Here is a 15,949-nt window from a genome sequence, read left to right as displayed (position 1 = left end):
ATTACAAGTAATACAATTAGTCGGTTGTGAAAAATCGGGGGTACAACAACCACGCCCAACTGTTTCGTTCGGCAACCTGCATGGACTAAGCCTTAGTAATATTCTGAGAGTTACAACTTAATGATACACGATCAAGGAACTACATTAAGTATATTTATATATTTCTCTACACAATCAGCTGTTAAACAGAAACGAGTCTGTAAACCTGATCATAACATAAAAGTACTTGGACGATCTCCAAAATCAATATCCAAGTTCAATCAAGTCTTATCAAACAAACAAGGAAGGATTTATCAACTATGATTGATATAATGCACAACCTGTGATATTTCAATTATATAAAAAAATATAATGCGGAAAAGAAATAACACAGACACCAGAAATTTTGTTAATAAGGAAACCGCAAATGCAGAAAAACCCCGGGACCTAATCCAGATTTGAACACCAAACTGTATTAATCCGCTACAGACTCTAGACAACTAAGAATAACTTCGATCTGGAATGTAGTTGAGCCCGAACCCAGTCTCACACCGATTCAGGTACAATTGCACTCCTTACGCCTCTTGAATCCCTGCAGGACCCTGCGTAATTGATTCCCCTAGCTGAAGTCCTTTACATCCTAAAAGTTGTTTCAACCAAAATAATAAGACTTATAAACTAATCTTTCTCCCAGAAATAAGTCTATTCTGATTTCCGTTTAGATCAAAGATCAAGGAGAAATAGGAAATCGATTGCAATAAGAATAAAGCTCAGCAAATCTTAAAATCCGGTACTTATGACTCCCGAAGATCAACCTAGATTATTATTCACCTCACAATAACTCAACTAATAGATAGAATAAGTTATCGTGGAATCACAAAGTCTGAGACAAAGAACTATGTGATTTCTTTATATCTTACCTATCGGAGATAAACTCGTGATAACTCAGAAACGAAGTAAACTCAATATGCTAGAAGAGTAAGATCGGGATACACGAACTATCAAAGATAAAATAGTCGGACTTGGATTCACGAATCCCAAGTGAAGTCTTTAAGTCGTAAACCTAATTATGCTTAACAGAAAAATCTGGAAACCTAGGTTAAGAGAGAATTGTCTCTAGTTTGCAACTAGGACACACGAAAGTGTCGGGATTAGTTTTCCAAAATGCAAGAGCGTCTCTTTATATAGACTTTCAAGATCAGAGGTTGCTTACGATTTAAGCTGAGATAGCTTTGTAATCAAGCAAACAACATTCACCGTTAGATGAAATTTTGACTTGAGATTCAACCTAAGATAGCTTAGAAAGTGGGCAATCATATCCACTGTTAGATGGTTTAGCTTGACTTTCACGCAAATGAAATATACAATCTTAGATAAGGATGAACCGTACCTAAACGTGTATAATGAGTAGGCTCAATAGCGGTTAACCAAAGTTAGCCATATGAACGTAATAAGCTTTTCGTCATTTACGTAAAACACTTTAGAACCAAAGCTTAATCAGAATATATATCTAACATGTGTTTTAGAGAGTTATTCAAATGATCGATATCTCATAAAAATATTTTTGAATGCATCTGAATATATTCGACAGGGTAAGTACGCATACTGGGTATGTGTACTACATCCAGTATGTGAATTGTAATGCTAAGGTATGCGTACTAGGTATGTGTACCCTCACGGAGGTTACAGTTCAGTGACTCTTGTATGCACACTGAGTATGCATATTCCCCCTGAGTTCACGAGCACAAACTTTTTGGTATGCGAGTATGTGTATCGAGGTGTCTTTAGCCGAATATAAACTGACCAGTGCATGTACTGAGTACGTATACTAAAGTTCTGACCTTACCTAGTCTCGCTGGTACGTGTACTGAGTAATCATACTACATCTTTGGACCCATCACAGTTACGCCAGTACGTGTAATAGGTACGCATACTGAAGTTCCGGACCCAAACCTTTTTCGGCAGTACGTGTACTAGGTACGCATACTGTCATGTATCCAGACGTCAGTATTTTTGTAAAACTCTCAGATAATCAATTTGAAACATCCTCGGAATACGCCAATGGTAATATCACACATACCACTTGTTCTAAGTAATTCTCAAGTGATTACTTAATCAATACGAAATATCCAAAGTTGATATTAGATGATTGTCTCACACAAATCATATAAAATATTTAAGGTTATTTTCACATGATTGAAATGAATCAATTCGAAACATTCCTGAGTAATAATAATATCACACATATCATTGTTCAAGGCTATTTTCAATTGATCATCTTGAACAATAAATTGTTCAAATGACAAATAGCTTAACTCATATTTCGAGAAATATATTTGGAATAAACACATCTCGAAATTTTCATTGTGAAATAATTTGAAGACTACTTAGTCATACGATTTAGTCTCATTTTAGTAGATAGAATAGAATATATCCGAGTGAATAGATGGTTCATTCTTCACATACATTTTGCCGACGAAGTTCTACAGAGTTCTTCAGTTGATCTCCATCCAAAGTCTCCAGTTGATCTTCTTCTTCTTCAAATGGTGAACGTGGTGAAGTCTGATGCTCAACTACACACTTCTATCCTAAACCGAGACATGACTACGTAGTAGACTAGAAATCAAGATATAGTTTTGATCAACAAAATTTGACAACAAGCTTGAGATAGAAACACTTGCGAGTTCGACTGAGCAATGCTCTAACAGGCTACCAAATTGACTACAAAAATGAAGTGCTTGTGTCTGGATAAGTTTGTAATAAGAACAAACTTCACTAATTATAAACTAAGGTAGATTAGACACCAAGAAATTTCCTTAACTAAAAATATCAAAAGATATGAAGTAAACACCAATTTTTTGGTTTTGTAATTCCATCTAATATCCAACTAATATACTGAAGTCCCTCATTGATGACAACTCAATATTAGCTAGTATACAAGTATGCTTTACTAATATATCTTCCAGAGATATGTTTTACTTGCTGGGAAATCAAAACATATAAATTTGAAAATACTAATTAAAATATTCTCGAATATTTCGGTTTGGGATATCACTTTGAGTATCAAGTAATATCTTTGAACAATAAAAGAATAAGATTTTAGTGATGTGAGTGGGGAAAAACAATTTGCTGGCTTTTCCGGAATTGAAGAGTCGACCGTGAGGAGACTCCTTGAACCGAGCGAAATGTTGAACCTTACACAGATGCACTGCAAGAAGGGAGTGCTTTAAGTTCGAGAGATCAATCTGTAAGACCCCGACCTAAACCAAGAACAATGGTCGTTCAAGAGTCAATTCGGTCACAAGAGAGGATGGGTTGATCTGTAGGAGGGAAGCTGGAAAATACGTGAGATCAATGGTGATCTGAGATTGTAGGTGTGTTGTGAATTCAGCGTGAAAATGCTCTGAATGATTGAATTTTGCTCAATTGAGAGTAATTTCTGTGAGTTCGTGTAGACGAAAGATTGTCTATATGAACTTTGATGAGAAAATGCTAAGGTATGAATACTAGGTATGCGTACCCTCACGACAGTTACAGTTCAGGGACTCTTGTATGCACACTGAGTACGCATACTCCCCTGAGTTCACGAGCACAGACGTTTTGGTATGCATACTGAGTATGTGTACCAAGGTGTCTTTAGACGAACATAAACTGACTAGTACGTGTACTGAGTTCGCATACTAAAGTTCCGTACCTTCCCAAGTCTCTCCGGTATGTGTACTAAATATGCATACTACAGTTCTGGACCCATCACAGTTATGCCAGTACGTGTATTAGGTACGCATACTGAAGTTCCCGACCCAAACTAGTTTTGCCAGTACGTGTACTAGGTACGCATATTGTCCTGTATCCAGAAATCAGTATTTCTGTAAAACTCTCGATAATCGATTTGAAAATCCTCGGAAGTCTATAATGGTAATCTCATACATACCATTTGTTCCAAGTAATTCTCAAATGATTACTTAATCAATACGAAACATCCAAAGTTGATATTAGATGATTGTCTCACACAGATCATATAAAATATTTAAGGTTATTTTCACATGATTGAAATGAATCAATTCGAAACATTCCTGAGTAATAATAATATCACACATATCATTGTTCAAAGCTATTTTCAATTGATCATCTTGAACAATAAATTGTTCAAATACTTATAGCTTAACTCATATTTCGAGAAATACATTTGGAATAAACACAACTCGAAATTTTCATTGTGAAATGATCTAAAGTTTACTTAGTCATACGACTTAGTCTCATTTTAGTAGATATAAGAAAATATATCTGAGTGAATAGATGGTTCAGTCTTCACATACCTTTTGTCGACGAAGTTCTACAGAGTTCTTCAGTTGATCTCCATCCAAAGTCTTTAGTTGTTCTTCTTCTTCAAATAGCGAACGCTGTGAATTCTGATGCTCAACTACACACTTCTATCCTAAACTGAGACATGACTACATAGTAGACTAGAAATCAAGATATAGTTTTGATCAACTAAATCTGATAACAAGATTGAGATAGAAACATTTGCGAGTTCGACCGAGCAATGCTCTAACAATCTCCCCATTTATCAATTTTAGTGACAAAACTATCAATACATATATTAATTTAACCGGTATAACTCAACATAAGAGATTATTACAGAGTAAATGCAATACTTTCACAAAAAATGGATCAAGTAGAGATCAACACTGCGGAACATCTCAAGAAGTCCATTATATTTTTTTTTATTAATACTTACATAAAGACATAATAAATTTAACTTTTGAGCATATATGAAATATCAGCTCGATTTACGAAAACGTAAATGCACATATATTTCATATGATATTTATAATATAAAAATAACCAATAATGATTAAAATATTGCGAGTTCATTTTCCAAACACTTACACCTTGTTTGTTTGCAGCTGAGTCATCTGAGTCATCTGGATCTGAGTCAAATCACCTGACTCATCTGGATCTGACTCACTAAGGTCTGAGTCAGTAAATATGTTTGTTTTGTGAGTCAGACCTGACTCAACTGACTGGATTTTTTTGGACATAAATTGCCCTTATGCACATTTCAAACCATAATATCTATCACTAATGAAACATCACAAATTGTTCCATTCCATTCTAAACAACTTCTTTGTTTTGATGGAATTAAACATTACAAAACAATAAAATCTAAAGATTTCATTCCTACAAACATAAAAGAAGCAACAAATCTAAAGGAGACTAGCTATCTCATCACGTAAGATTTCTCAACGTTCTTTTAAAAGCTTGTGTACAAAGGCAACACGAAGCTCATTGCTTTTCAAACTGACAAACAATTTCTGCCAACCAGGCATCTCTGAAGCTTTTAAACTTATGCTCAAATACTCATCCATTGTGATACAATCAGTCTCAAGTAAATTATCCAAAGCTTTCATGAATTCGGTCGCGTTATCCTTTTCTAGAGCAAGTTTCTTGTGTTGAAGATGAGTCTCCATCGATGTTACAATAGAACAAACTTTCTCAGTTAATAGATCACTTGATGCTTCCTCCATTTCCTTCTTCCTTTTCCTGCCACTCCCCTTTGCATTGAGACTAGAATCAACCTCATTGTCATCCTCATGATTTTGTTCTTTTCCATGAGTTGTACGAGATTCAGATCCATTAGTTGTAGAAGTTCCAGCTGAACAAGGTGGTTCCGTTCTTCCAGGCGTATCCCTATTAACTCCAGTAGAGAACTTCCCATCGAATAAATTCTGCAACTTCTCTGCATCTTCCAGTCCCTTGTTCTTGAATTGACTGGCGTTTTTGATTGTCTGCATCAATTAGAAAGTAAAATCAATAAATATGTTCAGCTGATTGATGTAACATCAGAAAAAAAAAAAAACAATCTCTTACCTTGTCTAATTCAATCCACTGCTCTTCGCTCCAATCAAAAGTGTTCGTCTCCGCGTTGTACCCATGCCCGGTTCTTGCTAAGAGACGGGACCAAGTGACATATTGGGTGCGCAAGTAATCCCAGTGGTTTCTCAATTTCTTTTGGGTGATAGTGCAGTCATACTTCTCAGAAAAGTATTTGCACAAATTTCCCCACGAAGTTTGCTTCAAAGAAGTTCCAGAAAACCCATGCTCAGTAGCTTGTGCCAAACATTGGTCAATAAATAATCCTCTAAATGCTGGGATGCTCCTAAAAGTTATCTTATTTGCTTTTTCATCTTCTTTTTTCTCCATAGAGAACTAGCATAAAGTAAAACAATACAAGACGTGGGTAATTTGAAATATAAGAGAGTGTGCTAACTACTGAGAAAGTAAACAGAGTATCTTTCTTTTTTTTGCAATCAGCATTGTTGTCCTCATTATGGATGAAAGATTAACTTGACTTCAAAAAATCTACATTGTTATTTTATATGTAACGGGAGAAAGGCCGAGAAAAAAATACCTGCTTAAGGATCCAGTGATGGAAACAAATGTCTGCCTACTGAGATAATGTATAAGGTTATATGCGAACTAGCCCTACAATGCAACCAAACAGCATTTGTATAAGCAAATGTTTTCCAAAAAGAGAAGAGTACAATAAGAGAAAACACATAGCAGGTAAAAGGCTTAGATGGCGCTAGCACATCATCATTTTTTCAAACTAATGTCGAGGTCTCTGCATAAAAAGCCGCGTTGCACATTAGATGGTGCTATCACATACGTTCATAAATACTCTAGTACACAGTACATAAACCTCTTTAAACCAACACAAACCAATTAAAACAGTTAAAGCAACACAGGTCTGATTTCACAAATTGCAAATCTGATTGGACAAATGAGAAAAGCATAGTAAGGTCAACCACCCGTCAATAGGGCACCTTTAGCATAAGAAATATTCAGTTCAAACTCTGGAAAGGAAAGTACTGCCTTATCACTTATATACCTAATGCTACAGAGACCAATATTCAAAATCTTTCATAAACCTCTTTAAACCAACACAAACCAATTAAAACAGTTCCATTTTCATTATTTTCAATAAAATGCATTCATAACAAACTTAGCTAAGTTATCCTAATAGGATGAACAAAAGCCAAAGGTTAGGCAACACACATGGGGATCAAAACCAATTCACTTCCGACATTTAACTGTGATACTATCATCATTGGCTGTAACCATTACCTTAGTCTCATTCACAAGGCCCATGTGAAAATAAATATATATTTATAGAAAATGTAAAGTAGCCGAATCTTCTGAACTGCGAGTCTACAGCCATTACAAAAGACAGTTAGCCTAATACTGGAATTCTTACAGACAATTTATCTCAAGGTCTCATTTCTTCCGTAGTGATATGAAGGACTAACAAAAAAACTTATAAGTATTACCACACATATCAACCCGTTGTCAATACTAACTAATAACTGTGGACTATAAGTATTACTAGCATTTCCATCAAGCCATGCTTGTAAAACAGAAACATCTCCCGGCCAGATACTGCTTCATGGACTAATTAAGTGGAAAATAAGATATTTAAAAAGAAATAAGAATTTTTATATACAATGATCAAATAAAACTATGGAAGATTATAAAAAACCAAAGAAATCACTCATTTATTAGTCATTTGTAGACCCGTGTCTAAATGATCAAATTAAATCTAAATCCAACCATAAATCGTTCATTCCATTACTGAAATGTGAAAACAATGCAATAAGATCTTTTACCCTTTTTTTTTCTTTTTTCAGTCATGTATTTTATCGAACACTTGGTGCGACGTTTTGTTTAGAGGTTTATATCCCCTGATTCATTTGAGCTCCTTCAAACTACGTAATTACAGAAACCATAAGAAACCCAGAAAAGATCTATCACTTCAGAGAGAAATCAGTAAACAAGAACCCAAGATTCAGTAGAAACGCCAGAAAAATTAATTGATAGAACCCAAGATCTATCACCAGAAGAACCTACAATTAACATACTCAATCCCTAATTCAATATAGCAGAACAAACCCTAATAAAAAAAATTAAAATGAAAACGAAGAACCCTAATCTGAGATAGCAGAAAAAGAAAAACAAAATTATTATCAATTACAATAACAATGATGATGAAGAATTATACCTGATGATTTGGTAGCACTAACCAGGATATTATACCTGAAGATGATGATGATTCAAAAGGAAGCTTTTAGATGATATGAAACAGATCAAAAGATGAGATGAGGTGATGAAGGAGAATATTAGTTGAAGACGAAGGAGATATCAGATGAGGGCGATGATGGAGATCGGGTTTGGTTGCTTATCTCCCATCTCTCCTCTTGACGGAACAAACGAAGAAAATGAGAAAAGAAGAAATGTAATTTTTTGATATAATATCGAGGGCATTTTTGTCAATTTCTATGACTCAGGGGTAATAGGCACCGACTCAAGAGCATTTCCATGCCTGACTCTACAGGGACCGAGTCAGGGGTTAGGCACGACTCAGATGCCGAGTCAGATGTTATAAAAAATGCAAACCAAACAGTCTAAGTGCTGACTCGGTGCGAGTCAGGGGTTGACTCAGATCCAGACACCGAGTCAGCTGCAAACAAACAAGGTCTTAGAATTTAAATAAATAAATCTAAAACATGCAAGATAAAAATCATTGGAAATAGCTTGTGTAGTCACAAAATATGCTATACCAAGCCCTAGTTATCCTTCTTGAAAACAAGAATAAATTCTCATGACAAGTTTCCTAGATAAAAAAAAATTTATAAAAAATCATAGATTTGTGATAGAACAAAGGTGAAATCATCAGTTTCCTTTCTCAGTTTCGTTTTCAGGAAATCAAGATTCTTCTTAGCAATAGATAACTGAGCACGTACAACTTCAAAATCCTTCATAAGATTTCTAACCAAGTCAGAGGACATCTGAACAAGTATGTTGTCTTTATGATCACAGGCATAGAAACTGGTAATGATGAGAGGATTCTCATAGAACTTAATTACCTTTCCGTCAACAACTTCTTTCTTCTTTTGGCTTCCTTCCATAGTGCAGTTCGTGTTGTCAGAGGAATTCATGTTCTTTTGAGGTAAACATCACGCATATACATACGAGGAGTATATAACATAAATCTTACATATATATATATATACATATATATATATACATGATCCCTAGGTCACGAACCTTGAAACATAGAGTTATTTCCAAACTTAGCGTACATGACCCTTTTTGGTTTTAGAACTAGACATCCGGTTGTGAGCCGTGCACATGGACCGTACGTGACGTGAACCCTGAGAGGTTCAGGAAGCTTGAATACTTGTCAAGTATTTAGAAAGTTGTTTACTAAATGTCTTGTAGATTGTATATTAACCTCAATGGGGTGTTTAACCTTATGAAAAAAAAACTTCTTAGCTCAATAAATAGATTTAGAGCACAAGAGTTTGTTGATATACACATCAAGTCATAATCAGACTTCAAAGAGATAAAACCTTTTTAGACAAAACTTGTTTATGAGTATATACATCATTTGGAGCAAGGCTCAACAATGATGTGACCTTTCTTATTGATTAGTAAACAGGATTTTCATACACTACTATACAACTTAGATCACTTTGTTAAGAAAGAGACATCTTCATTGAGTTTATTTTGCATTCCTCTTGGTCTCTCGATTGGAGGAAGCACAATCTAGCGTAGTCAAGTTGTGCAGTGATGAGCATTTATCCCATCAGTCGTGTTTAGATTCTTCCCTTGTAATCTTGTTTAGTAACCGAAATATCATGGTTAGTTTCAAGAATTTCATTGGTAGATAAGGGGGAAGAATTACCTGAAGATGCATTTTTCTTTGCCTTCCTAGTGCCGCGTCTTAGTCGGTTGATGTTGGTTTTGAGCTCCGAAACATGATTGTTGATATGAATGTATTCTGGAACGATCAAAGCCTTCTTTCCAAGACTTCCTTCAAGATCAGTAAAGATTTTATTGTTCTTTAGCGTGTTAGTCTTTTTCCGATTTGGAGCATCTAATCTTTTCTTCGTCATAATAGAGTTGACCTTTTGATAATCATTACAATTGTGATAAGGCTTCATATGACATTTATAGACATATTTTGGATTATCACAACATTTTTCTTTCCTAAAGGTTGGACATCCACAACCCATTATGTTAAGGATATTAGTCTTAACTTGTGAACCAGGTTTGACCACTTGTTTTGATACCCAAACAAGAATATCGTGAAGTTTCTCATTCCGTATACGAAAACGACAACCCTTTTCAAGGTGACATTTGTTTCCGCAATAATAGCAAACAATGTCAACGTTCTTACCCGGGTTTGTGTGTGCTTGCTTTGGAGGTTGATTGACTTTGTTCTTTCGAACCTTAACTGTCGATGAAGGTGTTTCACTTTTTTCATCAGTAGAAATCTTTGGTTGAGAAAAATACTAGCCTTGACAAAATTTACCTCAAATTTGCTACTTGGAGCATCAATTCTCTTATAGCCCAATCCTCGTGTATCACGATGATTTTTACCTGCTACTAGCATTATGGTCAACTTGCTTGAACTGGTGTTAAACTTTTTCAAGTTCTCTTCCAACATATTGACTTTATCAAGAGCAGCAGTTAAATCAGCCTTCAGTTGTCTTTCTCGAGTGAGAAAAACACTTTTGCCGTATTTGGAACAACTTTGTTGAGAGTTATTCCTTGCTTCAGTATCGGCAAGTTTTTCTTTCAACACAAAGAGATTTTGACGATGATTTCCACACTCAGAAATTTTTGAATGCACATCTTCTTCACGATCTTTGAGAATGGATTTTAAAAGTTGATAACTATAATCATAACCTTTAAAGACCTTTCTCAATTTCTTGTTTTCTCGACGGAGATGATCCAGAAAACCAATCAGACAAGATGTTGACTTCTTTTTCTTTATAAGGTTTTCAAACAACTTGGTATATTGTAAGACTTATGTGCAACGTCTCTATCAATATCAAAATCACTTTCATCAGAAAGTTCATCCAACTGTTCTTCTAGGCGAGTTTACCAGTCATCCACAGATTAGATACCGATTGATATGACGCACAACCAGTATATTTCAATTATACAACAAAATATAATGCGGAAAAGAAATAACACAGACACCAGAAAATTTGTTAACGAGAAACCGCAAATGCAGAAAAATCACGGGACCTAGTCCAGCTTTGAATCACAAACTGTATTTAGCCTCTACAGACTCTAGCCTACTATGAATGACTTCGTTCTGGAATGTAGTTAAGCCCGAAACCAGTCTCACACTGATTAATGTATAGTCGCGCTCCTTAGGCCTCTTGAATCCCAACAGGACTCTGCACAATTGATTCTCCTAGCTGACGTCCTTTATAGCCTAGAAGTTGTTTCAACCCAAATAATTTATAAATCAATATGTCTCCAACAGATAAGTCTATTATGATTTCCGTATAGATCAGAGATCAAGGTGAAATAGGAAATCGATTGCAATAAGCATAAAGCTCAACAAACCTTAATATCCGGTAATTATGACTCCCGAAGAGCAGTCTAGATTATTATTCACCTCACAATAAATTATAACTAATAGATGGAAGAAGTTATTGTGGAATCACAAAGTCTGAGACGAAGAACTTTGTGATTTCTTTATATCTTACATATCGAAGATAACTCGGAAACGAGGTAAACTCAAAACGAAAGAAGAGTAAGATCAGGATACACGAACTATCAAAGATAAAATAGTCATACCTGGCTTCACGAATCCCAAGCGAAGTCTTTAAGTCGTAAACCTAATTATGTTTCACGGAAAAATATGGAAAGCTAGGTTAAGAGAGAATCGACTCTAGTTTGCAACTAGGACACACGAAAGTGTCAAGGATTAGTTTTCCCAAATGCAAGAGCGTCTCTTTATATAGACCTTCAAGATCATAGGTTGCTTACGATTTAAGCTGAGATAACTTTGTAATCAAGCAAACAACATTCACCGTTAGATGAAATTCCGACTTGAGATTCAAGCTAAGATAGCTTAGAAAATAATTAATCATATCCAGCGTTAGATGGTTTAGCTTGACTTTCACACAAATGAAATATACAATCTTAGATATGGATGAACTGTACCTAAATGTATATAATGAGTAGGCTCAATAACGGTTAACCAAAGTTAGTTATATGAACGTAATAAGTTTTCCATCATTTACGTAAAACACTTTTTTAGAGCATTGCTCGGTCGAACTCGCATGCGCTGCTATCTCAAGCATGTTTGTCTATGTTTGTGATCAAAACTATAAGTCTTTATTTCTAGTCTACTATATCTAAGTCTCAGACTAGGATAGAAAGTGTAGTTGAGCTCAAGGACTTCATGGCGATTCATCATACAAGTAGAAGAACTACTCAAGGAACCGGTGGAACTTCTCGACAAAAAGGTATGTGAAGACTTGAACTTATTTGTCACCCAAAATTCTATCTACTCTATCTCCTACTTCTTGAGACAAAAAGTCGTATGCTATATATAGACTTAGATTATACAAATTTGGTATTTCGAGCAGAGTATACCTCGCCTATCTATATATCGAAATATGTGTTGGTAAGCTTTTCGCTTCGACCAAGTTTATCTTTACCTAGTGACGAAAGTCATGATATGTTTCAATCACTTTGAAAATTTCTTTGACGAGAAATGGTGTAATAACTATATAACGTCCTCTAAGAATGTTTCAATGATTGGAATGAGAGTTTAGACTACATAAACAATGATGGACATAAGCATTATTGTGGAAACACATTTATGTATAAGTCATATTTCTTGAACCAAAGTTTTCGAACTTTGTTGATCAAGAGAACCGGAAGAATGGCAAGTGCCAAGTCCGCGAACTCAGTCCGCGAACTGCCGAAGTTCTCAAACCCGAGAATTTCTGCTGGAGTTGACAAACTACTTGCGTGAGTCAAGTCCGCGAACCCAGTACGCGAACTGACGAAATTCTCATCCCGAGAATTTCTGATGGAGTTTGTAAACTCTGCCTGGTGTCTTAAGTCCGCGAACTTGAGAAGGTTATATATCTGAAGATGATTTCTGAACTTAAACTTTAAAAAGACTAAGGAATGCAGTTTGCAAACCGTGGCTATAAAAGTTCATAAACCGATTCAAGTGAATTAAATCATCTTTGCTTCAATTGTGTCTTGTGTAGTTACATAAGATTTCCTTGCAATTGAACAACTCTCTAACTAGTTCATTTGAGTCATTTGAACTAGTTATGGTGAAGAAGAACATGGTTGATATAAAATGCTCATATGGATAACCTTTTGGTTAACTATTTTTGAACCAAAAATGTACACGTTTGGGTACGGTTAACAACCTAGAAGCGTGCAGTTCATTTGTGTATAACAAGCTAAGTTTTCGATCTAACGGTTGAGAAATATTAGCTTGAATCTAAATCAGGTTTTCATCTAACAGTGAATATTGATTGCTTTGTTACCAAGGCAAAATCCTGATTTAAAAGACTATATAAAGGAGACATCTAGTATTGTGAAAAACTAATCCCCACACCTTACGTGTGATATTAGTTTGCGTACTAGAGTCAGTTCTCCTTTAACCTTTGGTTTTCTTCTTCTAAAACCAGGTTAACGACTTAAATACTTCATTGGGATTGTGAAGCCGTACCGATACTACTTTATCGTAGTTGTGTGATCTGATCTTGCATCTTCTATCGTACGAGTACAATCATATTGATTGGATTGAGATTTGATATCTCAGATAGTAAAGATATAAAAAGTAATCACAAACATATTCGTCTTATTTTTTGTGATTCCACAACATCTTGTTTCGCTACCTTACGATTAAGATTGTTGTGAGGTGATTGATTAATCTAGGTTGTTCTTCGGGAATATAAGACCAAATTATCAATTGGTTCATGTTCACCTTAATTATTATCAAAAGACGGAACAAAAACTTTAGGGTTTTTCTGTGGGAGACAGATTGATCCTTTGATAGACTTGTCTGCGTGAGACAGATTTGTTTATTGTCAAAGCCTGCGATTTTGGGTCGTAGCAACTCTTAGTTGTGGGTGAGATCATCTAAGGGAATCAAGTGCGCAGTATCCTGCTGGGATCAGAGGCGTAGGGAGTACAATTGTACCTTGGATCAGTGGGAGACTGATTGGGGTTCAACTACAGTCCAGTCCGAAGTTAGCTTGGAGTAGGCTAGTGTCTGTAGTGGCTTAATACAGTGTGTGTTCAATCTGGACTAGGTCCCGGGGTTTTTCTGCATTTGCGTTTCCCTCGTTAACAAAATCTCTGGTGTCTGTGTTATTTCAATTTCCGCATTATATTGTTTTATCTTTATAATTGAAATAATACAGGTTGTGCGTTAGATCAATCAATTGGAGAATCCTACCTAACGGTTGTTGATTGACACTTGGATATTGGTCTTTGGTACCATCCAAGTTATTCCTTGTATTTGATTAGTACTCGCAGTTTCTTTTTGAGGAAATCAAATCAAGAGAGAGATATAAACTCGTTGATATACTTTTAATTGATTGAGTCTTGTTGATTCTCTTAAAAGTATATTCGATTTTGTCCATACAGATTGCTAAGCGAAATATTGGGTGTTGTTGTTAGACCCCCGCTTTTTCATTTGGTATTAGAGCAGGCAAACAAGTTTAAGATCTTACAAGTCTGTGTTTGTGGCGATCTGACTCTATAGACAGTTGTGCTATCTCAGTAAACGTACCACCAGTCTTCGATGGCTCAAACTACATATGGTGGAAATTTTCTATGCGTACTTTTCTTCAATCGCGTGATTTTCAATCATGGGTTTATGTTGTTAATGGCTATGAGTTTCCTATCGTTATAGTTGAAAATGCTACCATGCCTAAAAATATCGGTACATATATTGCTGTTGAGTCACTTGCTGCAAAGCAAAACTCCGACGGTTTGAATGCCATCATGCATGCCATTACCCCAGAGCTTCTACACCATGTGGATTCATGCTCCACGTCTAAAGAGGCTTGGGATACTTTAGAAACTGTATTTGAAGGTAACACCAGCGAAAAGGAAGCTAGGCCTCAAAACCTTAATTCCGAATGGGAAAACCTTCATATGGCAGAAGAAGATTCATTTGATGAATTTTATCACAAAATGTCTGAAATTGTTAATGCATCCTATGCATTGGGTAGGACTATTCCTGAAAAGAAAATTGTGATGAAGATTCTTAGATAGCTGCCATCTAAATACGAATCTAAAAAGCATGCCATCGTTGGGGGAAATAACCTTGATACCCTTTCGCGAAATACGCTTGTCGGGAAGCTTAAAATTTTCGATCGTGAACTTAATTCAAGAGACAAATATCACTTGTCTAGTAATCATGTTACTATTCCTGATGGAAAATCTCACCATCCTAAATTGATTGATAAGAAAAATGAGAATTGCTTTATTTCTACGTTGTCTCGGTTTATACAACAGCTTAAGAAAATTCTTAGACAAAGTAAAATAAAGTCTCAAAAAGAGGTTCAATCAATCAAAAAATGGGATAAGAGAGTTCAGAAAAACTGTACTAGCGAAACTGGTCTTGTGTGCTGTAAAAGTGTGCATACTTCCAAAGGTCCAGATACTAAGGTGAATAAGATAAATAAAGCATGGATGAATACTCTTGATTTTTGTCCTGAGGATGAAGTCTGTGATTGTTGTTTTAATCTCGTTGCTGAAAATCACAATCGTGATTCTTATACGACATGTCGAATAACTCCGACTGTGTCTCATAAGCTGTGTTAGCAAATGTCACCTGACTATGTATCACTCTCCAGTCATCTTGAAAACAAGGGTGATACTGAAAAACACAAGATGCTACCAAAACTCTCGGGTTCCTTGTATGAAAATTAGGATCATCTTAGCACGAATGATCAAAAGCAGTCTTGCTCTGTTAAACGCTGGTTGCAGAAGAAAAAGAAGAAATCTCCTATGAAACCCTTTTTCCCTCAGAAAATGATTTCTAGAACGGTGCAGGATTTGCGAAACTCAGCAATCAAGTTGTTCAAAACTGTGATTAAAAGGGAAAAGAATGATGAGCATA

Source organism: Papaver somniferum, chromosome 1, assembly GCF_003573695.1.
Source record: "Papaver somniferum cultivar HN1 chromosome 1, ASM357369v1, whole genome shotgun sequence".
Taxonomy (NCBI): Eukaryota; Viridiplantae; Streptophyta; class Magnoliopsida; order Ranunculales; family Papaveraceae; genus Papaver; species Papaver somniferum.
This window is presented reverse-complemented; position numbering follows the sequence as displayed.